This window comes from Orcinus orca, chromosome X, assembly GCF_937001465.1.
Source record: "Orcinus orca chromosome X, mOrcOrc1.1, whole genome shotgun sequence".
Lineage (NCBI taxonomy): Eukaryota > Metazoa > Chordata > Mammalia > Artiodactyla > Delphinidae > Orcinus > Orcinus orca.
The window spans coordinates 37398414-37408671 of NC_064580.1; positions in this window are offsets into that span (position 1 = coordinate 37398414).

A 10258-nucleotide genomic window follows, 5' to 3' on the forward strand; every position below is an offset into this window, starting at 1 on the left:
GTAAATTGATACAGCCACTATGGAGGACAGTATAGAGGTTCCTTAAAAAACTAAAGATAGAATTACCATATGACCCAGCAATCCCACTACTGGGCCTATACCCAGAGAAAGCCATAATTCAAAAAGACACATGCACCCCAATGTTCACTACAGCACTACTTACAATAGCCAGGTCATGGAAGCAACCTAAATGTCCAGTGACAGATGAATGGATAAAGAAGATGTGGTATATATATATAATGGAATATTACTCAGCCATAAAAAGAAATGAAATTGAGTTATTTGTAGTGAGGTGGATGGACCTAGAGTCTGTCATACAGAGTGAAGTAAGTCAGAAAGAGAAAAACAAATACCGTATGCTAACACATATATATGAATCTAAAAAAAAAAATGGTCACGAAGAACCTAGGGGCAAGATGGGAATAAAGACACAGACCTACTAGAGAATGGACTTGAGGACACAGGGAGGGGGAAGGGTAAGCTGTGACAAAGTGAGAGAGTGGCATGGACATCTATACACTACCAAACGTAAAATAGATAGCTAGTGGGAAGCAGCTGCATAGCACAGGGAGATCAGCTCGGTGCCTTGTGACCACCTAGAGGGGTGGGATATGGAGGGTGGGAGGGAGGGAGATGCAAGAGGGAAGAGATATGGGGACATATGTGTATATATAACTGATGCACTTTGTTATAAAGCAGAAACTAACACACCATTGTAAAGCAATTATACTCCAATAAAGATGCTTAAAAAAAAAAAAAAAGGGCAGATGAGGGAATTCCCTGGCAGTCCAGTGGTTAGGTCTCCACACTTCCACTGCAGGGGATACAGGTTTGATCCCTTGTCGGGGAATTAAGATCCCTGCAAGCCACATGGCATGGTCAAAATAAAAATTAAAAAAAAGGAAAGAAAGAAAAGAACAATGGGCAGACGAGCTGAATGGTCATTTTTCCAAAGAAGAAATACAGATGGCCAAAAGGCACAAGAAAAGATGCTCAACATCACTAATCATTAGGGAAATGTAAATCAAAACCACAATGAGATATCGCCTCTTACCTGTCAGTAAGAACTATTGGCTATTGTCAAAAAGGCAAGAAATAAAAAGTGTTGGAGAGGATGTGTAGAAAAAGGAACTGTAGTGCACTGTGGGAATGTAAACTGGTACAGCCGCTATGGAAAACAGTATGGAGATTCCTCAAAAAATTAAAAATAGAACTTCCATATGATCCAGCATTCTTCTTTTGGGTATTTATCAGAAGAAAATGAAAAGACTAATTCAAAAGGATATATGCACCCCCAATGTTTATAGCAGCATTATTTACAATTGCCAAGGTATGGAAGCAAACTAAATGTCCATCAACAGATGAATGGATAAAGAAGATGTGGTATATTACTCAGTCACAAAAAACAATGAAATTTTGCCATTTGTGACGACATGGATGGACCTGGAGGGTATTAGGCTTAGTGAAGTAAGTCAGACAGAGAAAGACAAATACTGTATGTTTTCACTCATATGTGGAATCTAAAAAATAAAACAAATATAACAAAACAGAAACAGACATGCTGATACAGAGAACAAAGTAGTGGTTACTGGTGGGAGAGGGGCGGGGGGAGGGGCAAAATAGGTGAAGTGGATTAAACTACTAGGTATAAAATAAATACGTTACAAGGATGTTATGTACAGCACAGAGAATATAGCTGATATTTTATAAAAATTGGAGTATAATCCATAAAAATGTCAAATTACTATGTTGTATACCTAAAACTAATATAATATTGTAAGTCAACAGTACTTCAATAAAAAATAAGTAAATTTTAAAAAACTGTGGCTCAAAAAATAAATAAATGAAAAATAAAAAACTGTGGCTCATCCCAAAGTCCCCCTGGCATACACCAATTTTTGAGTAATTTGAGGAAAAATAAGTATGTCTAAATAAAAACCATCCATAATTAACAAACATCTGCATAAAGGCATTTCTTATGTTATGTAACAGACACGTTGGGATTCCAGAAAATTGTGTGTAGCTGAAATCCTATTTCTAATTTCTCTAGGATTACCCAGGGTGATTCTCTTTGTAAAGTAAATAATAACATTTGTTGCAAATCCACATTTTTGTCTAGCTGGAGGGCTGCAAGTGAACAACATTATGCTAGGACCTGTGGGAAGGATTCTGCTTTTAGTTTTGGGTCTCAGTCCTGTGCCTTGGGCTCTATTGAGGAGTGTAGCAGGGTCCCTGACAGGCTGGGTCTACTACTGTCCCTCCTTCCTGCTGGGGCCACTGCTACTGTCACAAGTGTTCCCACTGTCTTCTCAACCTTTGGGCACCAGCAGCTGGAAGGGCACAGCTGAGGGAAAGCAGATAAATGTGGAAAATGACCCCAGATGTCACCATCCTAGACAGTACTATCCTAAAACTGGCCAGCAATGTTAACCGGCCATTTTTTGTTTTGTTTTGTTATTTCGGTTTTTTTGGTCACGTTGCACGGCATGTGGGATGTGGGGTATTAGTCCCCTGACCCACGCTCCCTGCAGACCGCGGAGTGTAGGATCTTCACGGACCAGGGCTCGAACGCATGTCTCCTGCATTGGCATGAGGATTCTTAACCACTGTGCCACCAGGGAAGCCCTGCTTTTCAGTATCTTAATGTAATACAACCAAGTCCAAGTTCATGATATAACTCCATGGAAAGAAGCAAATGAGCAGGCAGAGGTCAGAAACAAATGGGGCGTGTCCAAAAAATGCCATTTTGAAGTTTGTGGTTTTGAGTTGGAATTCTTTTTCCCAGAGGAAAACAAAGCAATGTTTAAAATGGTCGTTAGATTTCTAGGCTAGACCTCAAACTTCTATATAAGTCATATTATGGCTGAAATACCCATATCTTAGAATTAAAAATTAGTAGGAAACAAAATGTCATTTTACAATAATAATTTTTTTTAAAAAAACGAAGAAAAGGGCTTCCCTGGTGGCTCAGTGGTTGAGAGTCCACCTGCTGATGCAGGGGACGCGGGTTCGTGCCCCGGTCCGGGAAGATCCCACATGCCGCGGAGCGGCTGGGCCCGTGAGCCATGGCCGCTGAGCCTGCGCGTCCAGAGCCTGTGCTCCGCAACGGGAGAGGCCACAGCAGTGAGAGCCCCGCGTACCGCAAAAAAAAAAACGAAGAAAAAACAATTTCAGAACAGAAAATAGGACAGGTTTTATTCATCTGAATCACTAGTACTTTAAAAAAAACAAAACAAAAAACAGACTTAATAGAAAGTAGGAAAGAAGCCATTAACTTTTAGGAAGATTTTAATAGGTACTTCTGGGAACTTTCAAAGAGTTTAAGGACTTGAAGTCACTGGTTCTTTTTGTCTAATTTTAGTTCACAATTTATGGCCTTTTCTTTTTTCAGTACAATCATAGCCCTAAAACTGCTATGGTTTAACATCAGCCATTGTTAGGTGGGGTTTGGGCTGGTACATGGAATTAAAAGAGGGAGAGATGTTACTGCACTAACTATGTACTAGTAGGAAAGAAGCTCTAGGTAAACGGTGAGGGAGGACATAAGTGAAAAAAAGATAGTCTGAGGTGGAATTATTTTGTGTGGCATGGTAATGGACGGCGGTGAGAAAAAAGAATGCTGAGGGAAAGAAAGCTTGGGTCCGCCAGTGCCCTTGTCTACAGAATGGCTCCTCGGGGCCTGAGAGCTTGGGTGCTGTACCTGGTGCTGGGAAAGGCATGGAAGGCACCATGTATATCCCACCACTCACAAATAAGACCTGCTTTAATACTGGTGTTTGAAACCGAGAGCACGCCTGCTCCGTAGTGCTGCAATGGACTGGTATTCATGCTCTCAGATCCTGGCTGACCCTGGGACTTGCTTTTTGGCTAACAGAATGCTGTGGAATGACACTGTGTGACTTCCGATGCTAGGTCCTAGGAAGTCTTGCAGCTGCCACCTGGGTCTCTTGGAACATGTGCTCTGGGAAAAGCCGGGCTGCCATGCTGGCTTCAGGAAGCTCAAGTACTTGGAGACTGTCATGCTGTAAGGAAGCTCACAGCTGCTTTCCAGCGACTCCGGCCCAGGGGCCAGACGTGCGTGAATAAGATTCAGATAAGTCCAGCCTTATCCATCATCTGACTGCAACCAAACTCAGAACCTCAAGGAAGCATCGAACAGCTGAGCCTGTTATCATCCCCCCAGAACTGCGTGGAATAATAAATAAATGGTTGTTTTAAGCCACTCAGTTTTGGGGTGTCTTTTACACAGCAATAGAAAATCAGCACCCCGATTAAGCCCAAAACTTACTTTCCTACAAAGTGCACCAACATTTCAGTTCCAAACTACTGTCTCCTCCCATGAGGATGTGCTGACTCATCCTTCCACATGCTAAGCACAAGGGAACATCAAGAATCTCCCCAGCATTTATACCTCGGCTTTTAGACCTCAATTAGTTTCGCCTTAGATCGTACCCGTGGGCCCTTTGCTAGGTTGGAATTCTTGTGATTACAGTTAAGGAAAACAAATTAGGTAATAACAACCATGAACCTCTTGAATGAATAAAGGTAACATTAGCTACTGGTAGCGTTCTGGTAGGGCAGCCTTGGTGGAACCCCGGAAGTAACTCTGGGCCAATGTTCCAGAGCTGACGGGAAAACCGGTTTCCTGTTGCTACAATTTCACCGCTATTAGTTAAAATCATGTTTCTCCAGGATCTCTTTCTAAGAACTGGGTCCTTCTGGAGACATAGAGCAGTACATGTGTTTTTCAGATACTGGCTTAAGGAACTGAGTAAAGAAAGACCATCTGGGCACACTGCCTGAGATTCCTTGAGCTACGGAAATGACTTTAGCAGAGCAGTCATTTTCTTGCTGAGTTTTCACTGGGTTGTTGTTTTTGATGACGAGGCTGGCACACTCATCGTTGAACAATTACACAAATGAAGGCAGTCAGGACAACACAGTCACCGAGCTGACTGAGAGATCCCAGTTTCACCGATTCCCTCCTCTCAGAAGAACAAACGAAACATGTGATTACGTTAGTGGAGCTGATAAGACACAAAGAATTTGTCCAGGGGTCAGCGGCCCCCACAGGGTAGGTAATCAACAGGAGTTGCTTTCCTCCTTTTACCTGGAATGCTGTCATGAAACACAGATGGTGCTCAAAAATGTCTGCCTAATGAATGAATCTATGACTTAGAAGTCCTGAAACTGAGTAGCTTGGAGTCAGGTAACCCACAGGGATACTATAAATAGCCGGACTGAAAACAGCTCCATTCACACTGTAATTGAGTCACACCCTAGCTAATTATACAGGGTATTCAACCAGGATGGAAACAAGCAAAAATATAGAATGTCATCAGGACATCATCAGGAAAAAAAAACAGCATCTTTGTTTCCAGACTTTATGGATGCCCGGTATATTAACACCAAACATTTCTGATCTTTTACTGGTTTGATCTCAGAGGATGTAACAAATCTTTTTTCTGTGTTGGAAGGCTTTGTTCAAAACCCAGTGCGGCATAAACCCTATTGTCAGCACCGCCAAGGGGCCTCGCACAGAGTAGAGACTCAGAAGTGACAAAGGTGCTTGCTTGTGAGCTGGACTGTGACAGATGGCTTCTCTTGGGCTCCCACGGGCATGACGAGGGTATAGGCAGGCAGCCAGAGAAGCCGGCAGACGGAAGCCCACTAGGAAGGGTTTACATGGCTCCAGTCCTTCCCCAGCAGTGTTGGGCTGGAGGCCCAATGGCCGATGGCAGAGAAACCAGAAGCAGAACAAGAAAAGGCCTGATCCCGCCCCCACAGCCACAGACTCCCAGATCTTTCTCGAGAAACATTTTTCCTAAGGGGACTTGCCTTTCTTTTCTCTCTGCTTCCCCATCCAACCACTGCTGGGTCCCCTCAACCGGAGGACCTAGGAGAAGTGTTCCTCCTAATGTTGAAATCCCAACTCCCAAGGTGATGAAATTAGGAGCTGGGGCCTTTGGGAGGTGATTAGGCCATGAGGGCAGAGCCCTTATGAATGGGATTAGTGCCCTTGTAAAAAGAGACCCCAGAGAGCTCCCTAGCCCCCTGCGTCAAGTGAGGACACAGCAAGAAGATGATCTTCTGGGAACTAAGAAATGGGTTCTCACCAGACACTGAATCTGCCAGCACCTTGATCTTGGACTTCCAGGCTCCAGAACTGTGAGAAATAAATGTCTGTTGTTTATGTTACCCAGTCTGTGGCGTTTTGTTATAGCAGCCTGAAAGGACTAAGACAGTTCTCCAGCTGTCCTTGTGATGAGGTCAAGAAATAATACAAACTTGTGATGGTTAATTAACCACCAAGTAAGGAGCCCAGCCTGCTATTAAAGTTAGGTTAACTGAAGAGCATGATTGTCCAATAAACCTTTGGGGGAAATGACAAGAGGCAAGTTCAGCATGTATGTTACTGACTAGTTTACATTTCTGGACACTCTCTATTCATCTTCCAGGATCCTCAGAAAACACTTCACCCAACATTTGTCAGAAGAGTTTATCAAGGAGGAAGGCGATGATGATTTCACTAACCAGGAAGAAAGGAAAGGAGAGGGGATTGGTATTAGGCCTTTAAAAGAAATCGGCTCCCCTACAAAGCTACAGTAATCAGGACAGTATGGTACTGGCACAAAAACAGAAATACAGATCAATGGAACAGGATAGAAAGCCCAGAGATAAACCCACGCACATATGTGCGTATATCTCATATCTCAATAAAGGTATTAAAAAAAACAAAAAAAGAAATCGGCTCCCACTTTTACCACCACAAAACAATAACAAAAGGATTACATCTTTTTTTTTTTTATTTAAAATATTGTATTAGTTTCTGCTGTAGAGCAAAGTGAATCAGTTATACATATACATAAAACCACTCTTTTTTAGATTCTTTTCCCATATAAGTCATTACAGCGTATTGAGTAGAGTTCCCTGTGCTATACAGTAGGTTCTTATTAGTTATCTACTTTATTTTATTATTATTTTTTACATCTTTATTGGAGTATTATTGCTTTACAATGGTGTGTTAGTTTCTGCTTTATAACAAAGTGAATTAGTTATACATATGTTCCCATATCTCTTCCCTCTTACGTCTCCCTCCCTCCCACCCTCCCTATCCCACCCCTCCAGGCGGTCACAAAGCACTGAGCTGATCTCCCTGTGTTATGCGGCTGCTTCCCACTAGATATCTACCTTATGTTTGTTAGTATATATATGTCCATGCCTCTCTCTCACTTTCTCACAGCTTACCCTTCCCCCTCCCCATATCCTCAACTCCATTCACTAGTAGGTCTGTGTCTTTATTCCTGTCTTACTTCTAGGTTCTTCATGATATTATTTTTTCTTAAATTCCATATATATGTGTTAGCATATGGTATTTGTCTTTCTCTTTCTGACTTACTTCACTCTGTATGACAGACTCTAGGTCTATCCACCTCATTACAAATAGCTCAATTTCGTTTCTTTTTATGGCTGAGTAATATTCCATTGTATATATGTGCCACATCTTCTTTATCCATTCATCCGATGATGGACATTTAGGTTACCTCCATCTCCGGGCTATTGTAAATAGAGCTGCAATGAACATTTTGGTACATGACTCTTTTTGAATTATGGTTTTCTCAGGGTATATGCCCAGTAGTGGGATTGCTGGGTCATACGGTAGTTCTATTTGTAGTTGTTTAAGGAACCTCCATACTGTTCTCCACAGTGGCTGTATCAATTTACATTCCCACCAACAGTGCAAGAGGGTTCCCTTTTCTCCACACCCTCTCCAGCATTTATTGTTTCTAGATTTTTTGATGATGGCCATTCTGACTGGTGTGAGATGATATCTCATTGTAGTTTTGATTTGCATTCCTCTAATGATTAATGAAGTTGAGCATTCTTTCATGTGTTTGTTGGCAGTCTGTATATGTTCTTTGGAGAAATGTCTATTTAGGTCTTCTGCCCATTTTTGGATTGGGTTGTTTGTTTTTTTGTTATTGAGCTGCATGAGCTGCTTATAAATTTTGGAGATTAATCCTTTGTCAGTTGCTTCATTTGCAAATATTTTCTCCCATTCTGAGGGTTGTCTTTTCGTCTTGTTTATGGTTTCCTTTGCTGTGCAAAAGCTTTGAAATTTCATTAGGTCCCATTTGTTTATTTTTGTTTTTATTTCCATTTCTCTGGGAGGTGGGTCAGAAAGGATCTTGCTGTGATTTATGTAATAGAGTGTTCTGCCTATGTTTTCCTCTAAGAGTTTGATAGTTTCTGGCCTTACATTTAGGTCTTTAATCCATTTTGAGCTTATTTTTGTGTATGGTGTTAGGGAGTGTTCTAATCTCATACTTTTACATGTACCTGTCCAGTTTTCCCAGCACCACTTATTGAAGAGGCTGTCCTTCCTCCACTGTACATTCCTGCCTCCTTTATCAAAGATAAGGTGACCATATGTGCGTGGGTTTATCTCTGGGGTTTCTATCCTGTTCCATTGATCTATATTTCTGTTTTTCTGCCAGTACCATACTGTCTTGATTACTGTAACTTTGTAGTATAGTCTGAAGTCAGGGAGCCTGATTCCTCCAGCTCTGTTTTTCATTCTCTAGATTGCTTTGGATATTCGGGGTCTTTTGCATTTCCATACAAATTGTGAAATTTTTTGTTCTAGTTCCGTGAAAAATACCAGTGGTAGTTTGATAGGGATTGCATTGAATCTGTAGATTGCATTTTCACAATGTTGATTCTTCCAATCCAAGAACATGGTATATCTCTCCATCTATTTGTATCATCTTTAATTTCTTTCATCAGTGTCTTATAGTTTTCTGCATACAGGTCTTTTGTCTCCGTACATAGGTTTATTCCTAGATATTTTATTCTTTTTGTTGCAATGGTAAATGGGAGTGTTTCCTTAATTTCTCTTTCAGATTTTTCATCATTAGTGTATAGGAATGCAAGAGATTTCTGTGCATTAATTTTGTATCCCGCTACTTTACCAAACTCATTGATTAGCTCTAGTAGTTTTCTGGTGGCATCTTTAGGATTCTCTACGTATGGTATCATGTCATCTGCAAACACTGACAGCTTTACTTCTTCTTTTCCGATTTGGATTCCTTTTATTTCCTTTTCTTCTCTGATTGCTGTGGCTAACACTTCCAAAACTATGTTGAGTAAGAGTGGTGAGAGTGGGCAACCTTGTCTTGTTCCTGATCTTAGTGGAAATGCTTTCAGTTTTTCAACATTGAGGACGATGTTGGCTGTGGGTTTGTCATATATGGCCTTCATTATGTTGAGGAAAGTTCCCTCTATGCCTACTTTCCGCAGGGTTTTTATCATAAATTGGTGTTGAATTTTGTCGAAAGCTTTCTCTGCATCTATTGAGATGATCATATGGTTTTTCTCCCTCAATTTGTTAATATGGTGTATCACGTTGATTGATTTGCGTATATTGAAGAATGCTTGCATTCCTGGAGTAACCCCCACTTGATCATGGTGTATGATCCTTTTAATGTGCTGTTGGATTCTGTTTGCTAGGATTTAGTTGAGGATTTTAGCATCTATGTTCATCAGTGATATTGGCGTATAGTTTTCTTTCTTTGTGACATCCTTGTCTGGTTTTGGTATCAGGGTGATGGTGGCCTCGTAGAATGAGTTTGGGAGTGTTCCTCCCTCTGCTATATTTTGGAAGAGTTTGAGAAGGATAGGTGTTAGCTCTTCTCTAAATGTTTGATAGAATTCGCCTGTGAAGCCATCTGGTCCTGGGCTTTTGTTTGTTGGAAGATTTTTAATCACAGTTTCAATTTCAGTGCTTGTGATTGGTCTGTTCATATTTTCTATTTCTTCCTGATTCAGTCTTCACAGGTTGTGCATTTCTAAGAATTTGTCCATTTCTTCCAGGTTGTCTGTTTGATTGGCCTAGAGTTGCTTGTAGTCGTCTCTCATGATCTTTTGTATTTCTGCAGTGTCAGTTGTTACTTCTCCTTTTTCATTTCTAATTCTATTGATTTGATCTTCTCCCTTTTTTTCTTGATGAGTCTGGTTAATGGTTTATCAATTTTGTTTATCTTCTCAAAGAACCAGCTTTTAGTTTTATTGATCTTTGCTATCGTTTCCTTCATTTCTTTTTCATTTATTTCTGATTTGATTTTTATGATTTCTTTCCTTCTGCTAACTTTGGGGGTTTTTGTTCTTCTTTCTCTAATTGCTTTAGGTGCAAGGTTAGGTTGTTTATTTGAGATGTTTCCTGTTTCTTAAGGTAGGATTGTATTGGCATAAACTCCCC